We start from the raw sequence: 19,760 nt of genomic DNA, 5'->3' as shown, positions 1-19,760 counted from the left end.
GTTGCAAATTTCATCCAGATTGGTCGTTTGATTCAAAACTTATTAAGTTTTCTTTATTTTTTATATTTTTCCATTTTCCCCTCCCTTAAGTAACACCATCGAAACGAATAGATAAAAATACTCCTAGGGACGAAAATTATAAATGTTGAATATTTGATCGAGATCGGTCGAGGTGGTTCAAGAGACTATAAGTCACAGTCACTTTAATTTTATAATATAGGTTATTATTATTATTATTATTATTATTATTATTATTATTATTATTATTATTATTATTATTATTATTCGTGTACTTTTGAATTTGCAGAAAGAAATTAATTCACAAGATGCTTTTATTTCTGTAATTTTTCCTGGATTGTATGTTGTTTCCTTTACTAGTGGGCACCAATTTCTCTCTAGGTCATCGAATAAATTAATTTCGTTGTGCACTTTGGTGCAAATAAACTTACAGGATGAAGCTTAATCGTTCCAAAGATCAAGTCTAAAATAAGTAATATTTCGGTTTTAGTTTCAGGTGGCATGATAGTGGATTCGTGCTCGTGCTTTCGAGCAGTTCAGGTCGCAAAGTCTGCTGGAAGCATAATTCCTACGATTTTCACACATTGGTAGTGTGGTGAACTTAGTGGCTTTTTTTTTTGGCCTATTTAGGCTCGTACGTTTGATATTTGTGGTGATTCCAATTTCTGTGTCTCGAGAATTTGAGCGTCATGTCTTATAAGAAAGAATTACAATACAAATTCATGTTTGATAAGCGTTATCGAAGTTCTTGACCTAATTCAAGTCAAGTGTACCAATGGCTGTTGGAGAAGTTTCCTCGCCTGTTTGATCAGATTTGTGCTATTCAACTTCATGAAGAAACTTTTAGTATTTATATTAAGTTTAAATCAATCAAAGATTATGACCAGTTTGCCTCGACAGTGCCTGAGACTGTGACCTTTATTCACATGGAAGGTAACGTAAGTACCGTAAGAATTTTACCGGCTGAGGATCCTGTAAAATTGGTGAGAGTTTATGATTTTCCATTGGAAGCTCCAGTGCAATTATTGGAAGAACATTTTCGTACCTATGGCTTGGTAAGGTGAGTAGAACGACAGTATTGGGCGGCACCGTTTCCTACAGGCATTGACAGTGGTGTGCGGGTCATACATATTGAGCTAACTAAGCATATTCCTTCTAGATTGATCGTTCAAGGTTACAAAGTGAATGTTTCATATGAAGGTCAGCCAATTACTTGTTTTTTTTGCCACAGCACGTCACATACCGTGTCTAATTGTCATTTGAAGAAGAAAAATAGTGCTATGGGGGGAAACTGACCCCGCCGCCAGTGATTATGACTGAATTGGGGAAGGTATGGCGAACTAATCCGCTTCCGGCTTCTTCCGATCATGTAAGTGACGAACCAAGTTTATCGACAACTGGGTTTGCAAAGGATAACAGTGTTCCCGACGAATCTCAGTTTCCTGCTTTACCACCGAGATTCGTTTCGCCTTTACCATTACCAACCATGTCGTCAGTATTGGAGAGAAAAAATCTTGGTGTCTGAGCAACAGCCCTCCGAGTCGTCTCTGGTCTCCACGATACATTCGGAGGATCTCAAGAATGCAGATGTGACCATGTGTCGAAGTGAACCCCCCCTTACAGGGTCTTGATCCTCTTAGCAATTCAGTTATATCATCCAGTGCTACGATGATTGCCGTTGATCCGGCTTCCCAACAAAAACGCCGAAGGGTATCTAGATCGACTACAAAAAAGAAAGAACATACAGCTGTTGTTGGTGGTTCTCAAGGTGCGATACAGTCCAAGTCACGTGATCACAACCTCAAAGGGCGTGCTACGTCTGATTCCGAGATATAGCGTGCCTGCATAGTGTGTTTGTTTTTTTCTTTTTTGCGCCTTCAGTTCACGAGTGTTTTTAGTTGCATTGAGTTGTGTGTTTAGCAAGGTGAAGATTTCTTTTTCAAGTTTTTATGTGTTATACATTTCTTGTCTACTGCAGTGTCTTGCTATGGGCGATACAAGTAAGTTTTTGTTTGTTCTGCTGTTAGTGTTTTTGTGTGGGAGTATGGCGTAGATCAATGCTTTTACTTTAATTACTCTCAACAGTAATATAATTAGTTCTGCACAGAATTTAGCGTTATTACAACAATTTATTGATAAGAATCGTGCAGATGTTTATTGTTTAACTGAGGTAACTTTTCATACATTTGACTTTCTCTCTGACTATAATACTATAGTGAATTCTGAAAAAAACACTGGTGTCGCGATGTTTGTACGAAAGGGTCTACCTTATGATAGGGTTATGCTATCTCCGGATGGGAGAGCCATCCGTTGCTATATTCACTTTATATGTATTATATGTTTATATGCCCCTAGTGAATTTCTTAAAACACGAGAGAGGGAAGATTTTTTTCAGTGTCATTCCATCGTTATTACTTCCAGGTCTTACTTATTGTTTATTAGCCGGCGATTATAATGCGGTGATCGACGCCCGTGATTCGCTCACACCATCACCTCCCTGTCATACCTTAGTTGAGTTGGTGAAAGTTCTTCAGCTCCATGATGCTTTTCTAGCATCTCACTCTAAGCATGCAATGACGTACACCTGTACTACGACACAAAGTCGCTTGGATAGGATTTATGTAGATGATCGCTTAAGTAAGGCTGTCCTCGCTGTCCATACACGGCCTTTATCGTTCTCAAATCATGCAGCTGTATTAGTTCATTTTAAGCTGCCTTTTTTTCTTCCGGCGGGAAGGGGACGTTCCTTCTGGAAGATCAACAACGAAGTGATGTTAAGAGACGACACTGTTGAAGAGTTTACCGAGCGTTTTACGTACTGGCGTAAAATGCAACGTTATTTTCCAACGGATGTTGCGTGGTGGACTACTTATTGTAAACCCAAATTCCGTAGTTTCTTTCAATGGAGAGGGAAATTGTCCCAACAGCACGATCGTCAGCTATATGAGTTTTATTATAGCGTACTATGTGACATCTGGGCTGCACAGCCTTCTCTACTTAATCTGGCTTGTATTAACGATATTAAACGTACAATGCGTCAAATCGATACTCGAGTATCGTTGCAGGCGTATTTTTTCAGAAGATCTATATCATTATTTTCCGGAAGAATCGTCTTCCTTGTATCATGTAGATCTCCTGTTTCGACAGCGACGAGCTACATGTATTGAATCGTTAGTATTCGCCAATGGCGATACCATTTCCGACCCTTTACAGATCTTACAAGAATTTACGCAACACTTTATAGCCTTCAGGAACGCATCGCATTCGGATTTTCTTTTTGCTCCTGAGTTTCTATCAGCCCTTCCCCAGTGGCTGCCTGCAGACGCTTGTCAGGCTTTATCGCGCCCAATTACGGCTGACGACATCTTGGCGGTTCTCAATAAGTCTAAGGGACGTAGTTCTCCCGGCATCGATGGCTTGAATGTATCTTTTTACCGTCATTACTGACCTATTCTTCGTGGTACCCTTGGGACACTTTTTAATTCCTGGTTCATTCTAATACTGCGATTGTCGCACTTATACCCAAATCGTCCTAGGCGAAGGTTGTGGCTGATTACCGCCCTATTTCTCTATTGCCAGTTGATTTGAAATTATTTACTAAAGTTCTTACAGCCCGATTACGACCTATCATACAGAAACTTATCAGTCCGTATCAAGCAGCCCTGCACGAATCGAATAACATTCAATTCACCCTTCGTACTCTTCGAGACCTTTTTGCATACTTTCAGTCTCGCGGTGTCCCAGCCGGAGCGTTAGTAGTAGACCTAGAGAAGGCTTATGATAGTGTCGACCAAAATTTCCTTCGTCTAACCCTCGACGCTTGGGGTTTTCCCGCAGCTTTCTGTCAAGTAATTTCGAATTTATACACCACCGCCACGTTTCGTCTCCAAATTAATGGACATCTATCTGACCTCATTCCCTTAAAGCGAGGTTTGCGCCAGGGCTGTAGTTTAAGCTCTGTTTTGTTTTCTTTAGTTATAGACCCTCTCCTCCATCGTTTGGCGCTTGTGTCTCCCTCAGGCCCTACCTTCTTTACTTGTCAAGACATCTATATTGTTTCGCTGATGATCTGACTATCACTGGGGTCGACGCGGTTGCACTTCAGGGTGTATTTCAGGTTCTCAAACGATTCTCGCGTTGCTCTGGCCTTCAGTTTAATGAAAAGAAACCTCAAGTGTTACAATTTCACGGATTTCAGTTACCGTCTCCTACCCCAAGTACGCAGCCTATACCGCATGTGACATCCTTAACTATTGTAGGCATTCCATTCACGTTACTTCCCACTCCCCATTATGAAGAAGTTTGGCAATATCTCCTTAAGCAAATTCGAGGGTTGTTCTTAACCCTCCGCTTTCGTCGACTTCATTTATGGCATCGTATTCAATTTATCAATATCTACGTGGAATCTAAGTTGTGGTATAGGGCTCGGGTATTTCCCCTCTCTGAGATTTACGCCAAAAGATTTGAATCTCTGTTCCTTTGGCACATATGGCGGGGTTACTATTTTCGCATTGCAAGAAATGCCATTTACCTCTCAGGTTCCCGCGGTGGTCTCGGTTTAGTTCATATCCGTCTCAAATGTCAAACTCTCTTCATGGCAGATTCCTACGTGGGTCTTTCATCCGTCGACTCTATTACGAACCATTGGTTTAGTTGTTTTTGACCGGAGTACGCTCACCCTGTCTGTCCCCCTTTTATTCAATTCGCCAATCAGTGTCCGAAATATGTTTTGATCTTTATTCGATATTGGATTTATGCCGGGATGCCTTTGGTCCCTCAGCAGCACAATGCTCGCTCATTATATTATGTTCTCTTCACATTGTCCTCTCAGCCGACTCAGTTACGAGTCGTACGACAGTTTCCACATATAGAGTGGCAGCAAGTGTGGGCTAATATTTGGAACCCAATCTTACCTTCCAATATGCAAGTGTTATGGTTTCAAGTAGTCCATCAACTTATCCCAACACGTGCGCGGCTTTATGCAATACAACGAGCACCTGATGCTTTGTGTACTATATGTCGTTCTAAGGACACTTTGGCTCATCGGTTTACAGCATGTGAGGGAGCGCCAGTGATATGGAACGCCTTGCAAGTGATGGTGGGTCGTATCACTCGTCGTCCGAGTGCACAGTTTCACATTGATCATCTGCTCCTGCCGGACTTTCATTCCCGCCCCCCCACTAAGCATCGTACAGTGCTTTTCCTGCTAGCCAGCATTTTACTATATTTCCAGCGGCATATCACGTTACTGGATGTACTTACTTTGATTTTCTTCAACGTACACGCCGGAAATGTTATTCTCTGCAGCAGGAAAGGATTTATTTTAGTAGGTTTTTAGAAGTGCCTTTGTCATAAACTAAAGTTCCTCTCTCGTTTTTTTATAATTATTAGTATTATTATTAATATTTAAATATGCATTTATTTATTTCTAGTTCGCTGCATTTATAGTTGTAGACCCAGCATTGGTGATTTTTATATTTATGTATAGTGCTTTTCTTGTTTAGACTCAGATAGCTGAGTCCATTTTGTATTTTTCAAGAAGGTAATAATAAAACTGATAGTGCTGCGGTAACTTAATGGAGTTACGACTAACAAAGCTGTCAGGCATAGGTTCAAATCCTGCTCACGCCAAACTTGCATTTTTTATAAAGTGGAAGTGAAGAATCGATTTCTCATATTAGACGTGCAGTGCTTAAGAATATGGAAGCAAACACCTTTATCATGATAGAGACGATTTACGAATATTGTTTGAGAAAGGGCAAGGGATTTGCCAGGATATTCGAAACATTTCATTGATCTGCAGTAAACACATTTCGTGTTATCGTTCTCGGAAAGAAATATTACAGCATTTGTTGGACACAGTTTGGGTAAAGCAATCAGTGGTGTAGCGGTAAGGTATCAGACTTCCAAAGGAAAACTCTAGGTTCGATTCCTCGTCAGGCAATATAACTTTCTCGCATAAAATAATGGCTGCAAACAGAGATTTATCTTCTGTTGGAGAACTTACAAAGCATCGCTGGCGATAATTCGAATAAAAAGTGTGTTCTTCATCATAGACTGTAATGATCAGTATGCTTCTTATTTATATTCACCTCTCTCTCTCTCTCTCTCTCTCTCTCTCTCTCTCTCTCTATTTTGACGTTTCCCTATCGTGTCTAAGAAACTTTCACTTCTCTCCCCCTCTCTCACGTACACACGCACTTCATGTGCGTGTGCCTGTTCCAAAGTTAAAACGGAGCAAGAGACCGATAGACCTGGTCTGGAAAATGTAATTAGCTGCCAACTTCAGCGTCGAGTTTTTGTGCTCTGGGGATAACATCTCCAGTCCTGGTCATCTCTGAAAAAATACTGTTTAAACGCAAGGGAATAAGCAAAATATATTTTTTATCATCTGGGTTACCGAGTCTCAGTCGAATTACCGGGTCACTATGGCTTTGAATCCTCAACCAAGTGCTGGTCCATAAGCTAACCAACATCATCCGACTGACACTTTGATCCGTTTGAGCTCTAGCGTGTTCATTCTGTCTGCGCAAATTACAACGTTATATCCGCAAGAGATGAAAGTAATGCTGGATGTTCGAAACCGATAAATCTTCGGAAAAGACTAAAAAATGGCAACCTCTTTGGTTATTTGAAAACAAAATTTTATTTATACTTGTTCGACACGAATTTGTTTCCATCCTATAATTCAATGTTATTTATTCATTTTGAAATTTGGAAAATGCAAGGTTTGCTACATGTATAAGGAACATCCAATTTTCCATTTGAACATTCGTAACTTTTCATTATGACACGGTTTGGACTTTGGACACGGATATTTCTGATAAAGATTATCCAGTAAAATTGCACTCATTCAATTTTGTCGTTCTTTCTTTTCTTTCTTTTTCTTTTTTTTCTTTTTTTGTGCACTTTGCATTAGTAGTCTGAAATGGAAGATATGATCTACACTACCTGCTGGGTTTATTAGAATGTGGTTTGCATCAGTACGTCCAATGAACACTACCGAAATTACAACTGAAACACGCGGAAACAAAGCATGTGTCTTAAAGTGTTGACATTATCTTAGATGTGTCTGTCAGATCTACAGTTCTACTGGAAATTGAGTATGCTATCCTTTTTGAAAGTGACTTAATGGCTGTTTAAAGTATCCTCTATATATTCGAATAGACCTGAAAAAAATATTTAAAAAAACGTTATTTCTATATTACTGTTGGATTTCTGGTAACGGAACTTTATAATGTAAGGTTGTTTTTTTTTTACTAAGTTTAAAATTCCACATTTTTATCTGTTCTCCCTTTTCTTTTTCTTCTTCTCGCGCCTTCTCTCTCTATCTCTCTCTCTCTCTCGCTCGCTCGCTCGCTCTCTGCCTCATTTCTGAACCTCTGTATAATATACACCCATTGGTTTTAATTTTTCATTGCGTGTTTTTCGGTTTCTCCCTAAATCAACTTATGAATCTTATTTCGTCTCTGTTTTGTTATTTCGTTTCATCGATACTAATGCATGTATAGTTTGAAATTAGAATTGCGTTCATGTTAGCTAATTTTAGTTATGGAGAGAAGAAAGGAGGATAGGGAGGGGGTCTCTTTACCAGAGGCGATTATGGGATAAGATAGTGTATATTGGGTGGCCTAGCTGCACGGCGTTAGGTGTCGGATTTTTTTTTGATGCGGAGTATACATTTTGTTTCTACTTTTATATCTCGTAATTTATTAGATTAGACATAAATTGTGAATGTGATTTAAAAACAAAAATAGTGTAGGTATGACGAAAGAAACATTTAAATAAGTACTAAACAAGATGAATATGATATATGAAGCTTCATATATTTTTTCGTCCTTTTTCTCTGGCTGCAAAAGTTTACATAAATTGTTAGTATTTACTTTATATCTATCACCACAAACTTACTTATCCATTAATCATATGAAAGACTCACAAATGTAAAATCTTCAGAATTCGAAAAGAAAAAATGATTTTTTTTAAAATTTCCATCTGTAAATTAAAAAGTACCTACTTCGGAATTAACACTTTCTTACGTTTCCATTAGACGCTTATCAGCAGTCACATTTATAAATAAAATATGATGTATTTAGAAACGTCTCATCATCTTGGTTCGGAGTTCACGAAGCACTCTCATATGTGAGAAATCCAACTTACGATAATGTTTTATTCATGAATGACAGTATCGTGTTCGTGGAGATTTCTTAAGAGTCTCCCGTTTCCTCGCACATATTTTATTTCATTAATTATTTTATAGTCACTCACTTTCAGTAATTATACGTGTGCTTTCGTCTAGAGGGTATAAGCATTATTTTCCTATTACTATTCAACAGCATTGTCTTAGAACATCCTGTATAACTTGTATAAATATCTTATCAAAAGACAATAACAAACGAACATGATGTCTGGAAACGCACACACACAATATCAATTTGAAACCTAATAGTTCTCTCTCTCTCTTCAAATAGATTTTTATTGGTGACATCATTTTTTATTTGGTATTATGACGTACCAATAGAAGTGTGCAAAGTGATCTACCACTGAGTCTCCTTACATAAAAGTTAAAATAGATCTCCCTTGTGGATAAGCGGTTAGCGTACGTTCCTTTAGCGTGGGAGATCCAGGGTTCGATTTCGTCTGAGAACTTCCGTGGTTTGGATTCCACTTAATTAGCAGTAGCGACCTACGTCTCATATAGCATCGCTGATGTATATGACGTTAAAAAACAAATCAACACAACCGAATCAAAAGTTATAGGGTTGTATTTTTTCAAGGATGAACATGATTAACAAAGTATGATGATGGTGTAAACGTAATAAGTATTTCATTAATTAATTAATTAATTTAAATCTTTTAGTTTTCAAATTCAAAAAAAGCGTATACTTAAATTAACAATCATCGTTTTCTGTGGGAATGTGTTTCGAAACTGCACCTGCATGTACGGTTTTTCATCCCACGTTTTCAAAAAAAAAAAAAAATCATGAAATACAATATTCACCTTAGCAACTAAGATCAGTTTCATACAATCTGGAGGGAAGCTACGATCATTGAATATCACAGCTTCAGTTCATAACCTACATGCGTTTCAGTGGGGAATACGACCAATGCTAAATCGCTTGAGGGGCTGCGGCGGAGAGGGGACAAAAATAGCTATCCAATGCTATGAGAAGCTTCCGTTCTTAGCTTCGCAGGAGGGTCGAGGGCTGTGGGGGGGATCCGAAACAGCTACCCAATCCTATGAGAACCTTCCGAGGGACGAGGGTGTGGGGTACGAGCATTGAACACTTGAAAGCATTACAGTGATTCGAAATGAGGAGCTTCGAACAACGAATATCATATACTATAGTACTCGAGATAATACAGAAACATCCGAGATAGGCAACACTAGTTCACCCAAGTCGGGTTCGATTCTCGGTGAGAAAGCATTGAATATTTTAAGGCATTAAGTTAATTCGATCCTTTCTGTCGTGAAGCGAAAATCAATGCGAAGTGCTATATACGTGAAATTCTTTTTTCATGCAAGGACTAATTCAACTCTAAATCGTGAAGTATCAAATTCGATCCTAGCTCCCACCAAAATGGATTTTGTGCACAGAATATTTAAATCGTAAATTAACGAAGCTAGAATCAACGTTAGTTGTTTGCTTCACTTTCACTCCCCCTCCCAAAAAAATAATAATAATAATGTGATGCTGCATTTTTTAAATTATTTTATGTTTGTTATTTACGGCCTAAGTTCGATTTTCGTTGAAAGCAACACTTATTATTATTATTTTTTACGTTTTAATATCGCTTTGTTCAGCATTAGGTAGTTCAATTATACATACATACAACCATTAACACATCTTCCCTAAGCTCGATTAACGTAATTTCATACTTGGTCTATCTGCAAAAGTTATATATATTTTTATTCCAAAGATTTTTTGAAATAAACGTCTAATCTATATGCAGGCACTGAGGCTCAGTGGTAGTGTGTTCACCTGGAGTTGGATTAATTTATGGTGGACAACATCGTGTTCATAGTCTCTGTCGGGGCGTTCGATTATGCATACAACTATTAACACATCTTTCCTAAGCTCGATTAACGTAATTTCATACTTGGCCTATCTGCAAAAGTGACTTTGAATACTAATTACACAACTTTACTTACATGGGGGTCCGGGTTCAATTTTCGATGAAACAGAGTTAGAGAGAGAGAAAGAGGGAGAGAGAGAGCGTTGAACACTTCAAAGCATTATAGTAATTCAAAATGAGGAGCTTCGAACGATGAATATTTTTTTTTACGTTTTAATACAACTTTGTTCAGCATTAGGGAGTTTGATTATACATACAATCATTAGTACATCTTTCCTAAGCTTGATTAACGTAATTCCATACTTGGCCTATCTGCCAAAGTGACTTTGAATACTAATTATAGCATCGTTTCCTATGGGAATATTTCGAAAAAATATCTCATCACTTCAACACAAACATCAAATTTGTCGTCATAATTTGATCTTGGGGGTTCTCTGCATAAGTGATTTTGATTACTTGGGAATGCATTTCGAAAAACTGTCTCATCACGGCTCATCATTACAGACATAATCAGTTTTCGTTGATGTAGTTATTAACATATCACCTTTCACATCAAGACTCGGAAAAGTCGTGTTTCAACTTGTTTATAGAGACATGCCTATGGAAATACGGCAACACAAGCCCGATGGGGGGACTTGAGTATACAAATTTTCATCCTACGTTGTCGAAACGTTATGAAATGCTATGAAAAGGTTCCGTTATAAGATCATGCTCAATCTGATGTTGAAGTCAGTCGAAAATGTACATATATCAAATTAACTTGAAGATGAACGTCCCACGTTTTATTCAACTCTAGATCGTGATGTAATAAATTCGATCCAAGCCCCCATCAAAATGGATTTTGTGCACAGAAACTTAAATCGTAATTTAACGAAGCTACAAAACTCCGATTAATTAAATCCAGGACTATTCTGATTAATACATCTACCTTTAGTACTTACATAAGTAATGGTTCGATTCTCGGTGAGGGGGCATTATGATTCTAGTTCTAGTTTCTCCCTGACTTCGACTCTCGCTGAGAGAGTACGCATATGTGCCTTTAGTTGGAGCATTATGTCCGCAAGTTAGTGAACAAACTTAAAAAGTTAAATGTAAACAATTGGAACGTACAGTTAAGCAATTTTAACATATAGCGTACAGTAAGCCGAAGGCTTCGGAAGTGGATAGGACAACTACTAAAAAAAAGCTTCTTCTTTTAGCCTTCCAAGCTGGTCTAATAGCTAGAACGGATTTGTGGTGAACGTGGTCCTGAGTTCGATTTCCGGAGGGAGAGCATTGAAATTTAATCGCACTTCACTTATTTGTATTGCAGTTTAAACTGTTGATTCATACCTCAAATAGTCCCGGTGCTGTAAAGGAAATATTTCAGTTTAACTTCCCACGATTATGCCCATTATGCTAAGGGAGACGGATGATTAAGGCAAATGAATGATTAACTAATTCATAGAGTGAGAATATGGGAGTAGCCCGTGAAAACCCATGAACACAATATTGTCCATCATAAGCTTCCTTTGTTCGGGAATCGAACAAGGGACCCCATGCACCAGTTGCAAGCGCTCTGCCATTGTGTCATCTGGTCCCCCCTCCGCTACTAAATACGAACACTCGTGAAAATCCACAGACACGGTGTTGTCCATCATTAGTACATGGGATCCAAACCCAATCAATATACAATTCTATATAATATAGCAACTGTCCAATTAGCAACTAAGACCATTTCAATCAAAGATCAAATGATCTTCGCCAGAGGAGCAGGGGTCCACAATAGTTACCCAATACAAGACGAAAAGACGAAGAAGAACAGGAGAAAATAAATTTTCATCCTGCGTTGTTAAAACATTATGACATGCTATAAAAAGCTTCCGTTCTTAGCTTCGCAGGAGGTACGAGGGTGTGCGGGGGTCCAAAATAGCTACCCAATGCTATGAGAAGCTTCCGTTCTTAGCTTCGCAGGAGGGGGCGGGGCTGGAGGTTTCAAATAACTACCCAATACAAGACGAGAAGACGGAGAAGAAGAAGAAGAAACGGCATGTTTCACCTTGTTTCTACAGCTGGTGGCTGTCTAAGGGCATGAACATACGTATACCAGCTTAGCAACAGCGCCCAGGGCACGTCCCCGTGGGAAATTTTCGGGATATATATACCACTTCACTTGAACATCTGTTCTCTACGATACCTGTATTAAGATACGATGTAAAACATCAATCTGTTAGATGAATTTGTTGTGTTTTCTTCTTATTTCTGCAAGTTGAAGAACATACAGGGTAGGATAATATAGAGGCTTACCCCCCTTAGTTTCAACAGGATAGTGTTAGTGCTTGAATGTCTGTACACAGTTACCTTGAAGTCTTAAGAGTCATAAACATAGGTATGATCACCATACATGTCGTAACACAGCTGAATTCTGCGCCAAGTTCTCGCAGATGTTTTGCGGAGATACTCCGGAGTTCCACAGCTGCTCGTAATTCCTGCGTTGTCTGATATCGAGTGTTTCTTACTTTTTGCTTTATGAAACCCCAGAGAGCATTGTCTGGTGTCGTCAGATCGTGAATTCTTGGAGGCCAGGCAAAGGAATCTGATGAAGATGCACAACTTCTTCCATTACAGCCACTGGCGCAAATCCCGGGGGGGACGAGGGGGACATGTCCCCCCAATCTTGAACCTGGGAAGACTGTCCCCCCCCAATAATCTGATTTAAAAAGTGCTTTTTCGGATAAGTGACATGATTTGTGTCCGACTGCCCCAAAGGAATGTAAGATGAAATTGATTTCTCTTGGTTTTTCCATTTCTTTTAAAAAGAATCGTATTCTGTAGTATTTAAAACTGAACTTCGTGCTGTAGTGAGTTTAGTAGTCTCATCAATATGTATTAATTCCACTTCCGCTATTTGGGCACAAATTGTAATAAATGCCAGAGGAGGATATGCCCCTCTCCTCATGCTGGAAAGTTGTCTCAGCTGTAGGTACGGGCACGAATTCCGGGGAAAAGGGGAGACATGTCCCCCCCAACATTGGAACTGGAGGCTCTCCCAATAATCCGATTTGAAAAGTGCTTTTTGCAGATAACTGTGATGAGTTGTGTCCGACTGCCACATAGGAAAGTGAGATGAAATTTGTTTCTCTTGGCTTTTCCATTTTTAATGAAAATGAAGGCGTGCGACTGTGCGTGACGTAACCTGATATGAAATCTTATCTCCTCCTCTCCCCTAGGCCCTAGCACACGAAGAGTATATAGACTATCCAATGTCAATAGAACCCATCTTTTCAGTAAATGCGCATTTAATCTATTTGTAGTATCAGCCTAGGCATCTACTCATGCTTCGTAAGCTAACTAACTCTATAGCCTATGGAACCCGGAGGTTCAATGCTGCCTTCACAAAAGCTCTCTACTGACTTCTATTCTCAGCCAACTGGATCCAGTTTCTACTTTGTATTCCTATCTCTGCGAGATCCATCTTAATATTGTCTTCTCATCTGCGCCTAAGTCTTCTTAATAGTCGTTTTCCGATTGGTCTTACCCCTAACACTTTGAAAGCGTTCCTACTTTCTTCCATCCTGGCTACATGTCCTGCCCACCTAAGCCTCCTAGACTTGATGACCTTAACAATGTTTGGTAAGCCGTATAATTTACGTAGTTCGTCGTTATGAAGTTTCCACCATTCTCCATTCCCGTTCCTCTTGGTCCGAATATTTATCTCGGGATCTTGTTCTCAAATACTTTCAGTCTATGCTCTGCACTCAGTAAGCGACCATGCTTCTAAACCATACAGAACAACAGGTATGATTATCGTTTTATACATTTTAAGCTTCAAATCCCTCGACAGAATTCGCGACGACAAGAGGTTTTGAACTGAATAATAACACGAATTCCCTGTTTTTAGTCGACATTTAATTTCTTCGTGAATATGATTTTCGTCTGTTAATATTGATCCTAGATATTTGAAAGTATCCACTTTATCAAAAGTATTATTTAATATTTTAACACATACATAATTTGCCGTATTACGGTCCCGACGCATTTCCATGTATTTAGTTTTCTCTGCATTATTTCTAAACCCATGTCCATGCAAGCGCATCTAATAAGACCTCTGCATTTCTTTCTAGTTTTCTCCTATCATCCCCTACTAAATTTACATAATCAGCGTACGCATAACCTGGTGAACACCGTTCAGCTCTAGGCCCTGGTTGCTATCTTTGATTTTCCTTATAGCGTATTCCAGGACAAAGTTGAATAATAATTTCGACAACGCATCTTCTTGTTTCAGGCCATTCTTAACGTGAAAGCTCGTGGCCAAAAATTTTCCTGCCCGGACTTTACTTTGGGATTCATTTAAACATGCCTTAATTGATCTAATTAGCTTTTTCGGTATTCCAAATTCAGTAAGAACGTTGTACAATGTTTCTCTCCTACCGAGTTATAAGTCTTTCTAAAATCAATAAATAGTTGATGTGCCGGACTACTGTATTCCCGCTTGTTTTCGAGTATTTGGCGAATGGTAAATATTTGGTCGATAGTTGATCGATTTCGTCTAAATCCACACTGATAATCTCCAAAAATTTCATCTGCGTATGGTGTCAATCTTGCTAATAGAATGTTTGAAAGGATTTTATAGGATGTTAACAGAAGAGAGATGCTTCGATAATTATTACAGTCAGTTTTGTCGCCTTTCTTGTGGATTGGAACAATGATTGATTCTTCCCACTCTTGTGGCAATTCTTCCTTGTTGTAGATAAGGAGAATGAGTTTGTGTATCTTGTTCCACAATTTTTTGCCTCCAGCTAAAATTAACTCAGCTGGAATTTCGTTTACACCCGAGATTTGTGTTTCTTTAATTTCTTTATAGCGATTTTTACCTCTATTCGATTGGGTTCTGGAATATATGGTTCTGCGGTGTGTATCTTCCTTTCTCCACGCACATTAGTTTTTGGTTGCGTGTTAAGCAAATCGTCAAAGAAATATTTCTATCTATTTAAAATGCTATTTGTATCAGTGAGAACTGTTCCATCAGCTTTCTTTCATATATAAGAACGAGGTTGATAGCCTTTCTTAAATTCGTTGATCCCTTTATACATGTCCCGAATGTTTTTATTTTTACTATTATCTTCAAGTTCCTAAATTTTAGCTTTCAAAATATCGCGTTTCTTTGTTCTAAAAGTTTTGGAAGTTCCTCGCCTGATGTCTACGAAATTTTGTGTAGTTATTTCATTCGGATTTTGTAGCCAACGTAATTTTGCCTGTTTTCTCTTCTCTGCTAGTTCGAACCATGGTTTGTTCCTACGTATTTCCGCGTGTCCCATTTTTTCTTTTGAGAGAGGATGTTTCGTAAGCAAAGAAAAGAATTCAATTGCTGGAATATTTTTCTCTATAATCTTAAGGTTACATCTGTTAAGTAAAAAGTATGACATGCGTGAGATTTCTGAAACGATTCCTGTAATGTTATTAAGATTATAATCATTTTGCTCAAAGAGTATTGTTGCGTCATACATAATTGATATTCTTTCTTCATAGTTTTGGGGAAGTCGTCATTTATATTATTATATTACTATAAAACAATTTTAACGTGGATCTTTGTGGATGCCTAATTAGAAACATACCAATTATAAATATGCATGTATTCAGATTTCAGAATGTTTTCACGGCAGTGATTTGTAATACTGATATGTACTACTACTTCATCTACATCACCTAATATATAATATACTCTACAACAGTTGATCAGATTCATCTACCGTAAGAGTTTCATCTCCCTTATCTAGAATAAGCCTCAAATCAGCCCACCTTCCAATGTTGAAGACAACCAATGGCATATTTAGGATTTTCTTTCGAGGGCTATGCCCAACACAAGGAAGGAAGTGGGCAATTGCCCACCTGAGTTTCAGAATTAAATATATTTTAATTTATCCATAAATTGAAGTTATAATGGCAAGAAATACAGGTCGATAAATCCTATATGATATGATACAAAAATTTAGAAGTGAATTTAACCCTTTATTCTATTCATACAATAAAAAGAAAGCATCCTCTTGGCCGTCCTAATTTCCCGGGCTAATTATTCCCCCGTTTTGATTTTCTTTAATTCAAACATTTCCTTCTTTTCAAAATAACTAAACGATATAATTGTTCCTTTGTTATAATAACTAAAGTCCTGTCATGTTGATATCCGCGCATGTTGGTGTGGAACATTAGTTTCGCTTATCAACTCCTCTTAGTTTTGGTGTTACTGATGACGGCCAACTTGAATCACAACTGACAACGGTCGATAAAGTATGATAGGAGAAATGAAAGTAGTAACGTCAAGAAAAAGAAACAGAAAAATAGAAAGGATGACAGAAAGAACAATTAAGGACGCAGTTCTTACATGGAATGAAATTTTACAAATACAGTATTATTTCTGAACAAAAAGCATAAGAAAATGGAAAGTCAATGACATTCTTAGAAACGGTAAGAAGGATTATTGTTGTACGTGGAATGCGTAAAACTAACAAATTATTTCGAGGGGAGAATGAGCCCGATAGTCTCCTAAATACGTCACTGAAGACAATTCTGCTCCCCTGATCCTTCACAGCATTGTTTTTCAACTTCATAAATATTTTGAACATTGCTTATATATATATGGGAACGTCTTACCCGTCCCCCCCAATGTTGAAGACAGATTTGCGCCTATGATTACAGCGGCCAGGAAACGTCTGATTCAGGTAACTGCGCATGTATAGTTACCAATTAGAGAACAGCAGAAAACAAATGAACATGGATAGCAATGTTGCTAGACAATGCCATGCAATGTTAGCAAACAAATGTGGGTAAAACCTAAAACCGTCACAAAACACCAATTAGGGGTATGCCTAGTTCCGGACCACGCTGTATAGTATTATGGAGGAGTATAAAGTTTGAAATAAGGCACTACTTCTCTTAGACATGTAGCAGTTATACTCCTTTATTCTTAATCGGAAATTTCATCAATAATACTTATATTATTCCTAATTTTAAAATTCATTTCATGTTCACAGCTCCCTGAAGGATTCTTTAGTTTACCAATGACTGCAAAGTTGAAAATAATCAGTTTCAATGATCTCGTTGGTTCATTGAGATAACCACTAATGCTATGTTTGTCACGTTTTATATTGGATAGCATATGTAACTAAGACCCTGATTACACATTTAGATAATTATTTTGCTCCTCTCGGTAGGAATTTTGAAACTTCGCAGTACAGTAAGTCTCATGGTATTGTTGTTGCAATATCCTGTGTTGCGAGGTTTATCCAACTAAGGAAGGTCGCGGGGTATTACTCGGACTTCATATCGATATTATGCTCAATCGATTGCTTTTTAATATATGAAACAATTAGGCAATCGGAGAAATACTCGATCGCAAGCGTATTCGAATCACGAGCCTCAAATTTCGGAATTGAACAGATTTTCCGAAAAGCTTAAGGTAACTTTTTTTTTATATACATAAACACTTCATTTTTGATATCAGAAGTTTATTTGGGTGCTCATTACAGAGATGAGGTCAAAACACATGCGTTTTGCAAAATAAGGAGACTTACTTGGGAGGGAGTAAAGGGTAATATCGTTTTAAAAGTTGCAAATTGCCTCTTATTTGTCACACCAAGTCATTAGGCTGATAAAATATATTCGTCATCTCTATTTGACTGTACTGTGTATCAAATATCACAGAAATATCACTTTTTTTTCAAAGAAAGTTTTCTTTTTCGAGCATGATATCATACCATTACTGTAGTTACAAACAATGTAATAGTTATTCTAACGTAAATGTTATTTTACTATTATTGCCGTCTTATATGTTCATACATCGTTCTCAGGACCACAGAACGGTTAAAAATATAACATTTCTTTGGAGTCATGACTGGTTGACTGGTAAACTAACTGTTCAATACTTCTGACATTATGTTTTGTATTTTAAAGAAATGTTTTTCTTTTGTCTTTTGTCTGTTTGTTTTGTCCTTTTTTCGTTTGTTTTACCGAAACGTAACTGTTTACACTATGTAATTTTATTTTAGTCAAGACTGATATAGTAGTAATCTTTCAATACAACTCTCCTTTATTTATAGCCTATGTTTTGTAAAATTTATTGTAATAACAGTCGGCTATTTACACATACAATTTATATACAGTAACATAGTGACAAAGTGCCGATTGTTCAATGCGTTCTTTTTTTTTCTGTAATTACTTTGTATGTTACTAGGTTTGTTAGCTATTACCGTGCGTCGTATCTTTGGTCGACAATATATATTATGACAAGATTAATCTAATTTAAATATAATAAAGTGTTTGTTCGTGTGTTTGTCTCTGTGTCCGGCCTGGGGACCAGACGAGTGGACCAAGAGTTACCAAGTTTTGGTCAGGTCTCACATCAAGACGAAGCGTTTCTTTTATTTCGAACCATGGGGACGCAGGGGGGGACGTTTACGGGAACTGCCTGGGGTCTGGGCTGAGAGTTACCAAATTTTGGTCACGGGTATCTTGGTGCAGGCCAAGATGAAACCCTTTTTTTTTAAATTTCGAAATAGGGGGGTCTCAGGGGGGCGTTTACCGGCGCTTAAAAGTGGCAGAAAATGGCCGAAATAACTGCCGAATGCATAGTTTTCGTGGTCGCTGAGATTAATGGTAGCACTTCCATTAGAGATGATTTGCAAATTAGCTACAATTGTATGCGGGCCGAGAGTCAGAGAGGAATACCGAGACATGTAAAAATAATCCAAAATGACGGATATTAGTGTGGAATCCATAGTTTTGCGGTAGGTGAGATCAATAGTGACACTTCCATTAGCAATGACATGCATATTCAGCTACAATTGAATGCAAGAAGGGAGTCAGCGGGCGGGGGGATACCGAGACATGTAAAATTAATCCAAAGTGACGGATATTAGTGTCAAATCCATAGTTTTCGCGGTAGCTGAGATCAATGGTGACACTTTCATTAGCGATAACTTGCAAATTCAGTTACCATTGTATGCGGGCCGGGAGTCAGCGGGCGGGGGGATGCCGAGATATGTAAAAATAATCCAAAATGACCAATATTTGTGTCAGATCCATAGTTTTCATGGTCTCCGAAATGAATGGTAATACTTCCACAGGTATTGAATTTCAAATATTGCCCCCATGCGAAGAATGGGTATATTCAGCTAGTAATGAATAAGAGTGCGATCTTCGTTGAATTTAACAGGTCTTTTAAAGTGTTTCAGAGACGAACATCAATCTTCAATTTGAAGGTAACCACACAAGTAAGTGATATTTGAATGGCAGTACAGTCGAATAGGGGTGACAACACATTTTCATCAGGCTCACGACCCGGTGTACAAAACGGAAGGCAATTTGCAAGTTGTAAGATGATATTACCCTTCACCTCCTCCCGACCAAGTGCCCTTATCTTACAAAATGAGTAGGTTTCGATCTCACCACTCTGTTTGGGACCCAAGAAAACCCCCAGATACAAAAAATGAAACATCTATCTGGAAAATTGGTTACTTCAAACTTTTCGCAAAATATGTTAAATTCCAAACTTTTGAGGCTAGTAATTCGAACACGTTTGAGATCGGGGATTGTCCGATTGCCTAATTGTTTCATATATAGCAAGGAATTGATTAAGCATAATATTGATATGAAGTCAGAGTAACACTCCACGACCTTCTCTAGTAAGTCCTTTT

This window comes from Thermobia domestica, chromosome 6, assembly GCF_964235325.1.
Source record: "Thermobia domestica chromosome 6, izTheDome1.hap1.1, whole genome shotgun sequence".
Lineage (NCBI taxonomy): Eukaryota > Metazoa > Arthropoda > Insecta > Zygentoma > Lepismatidae > Thermobia > Thermobia domestica.
Note: the sequence above shows the minus strand (reverse complement) of the source record.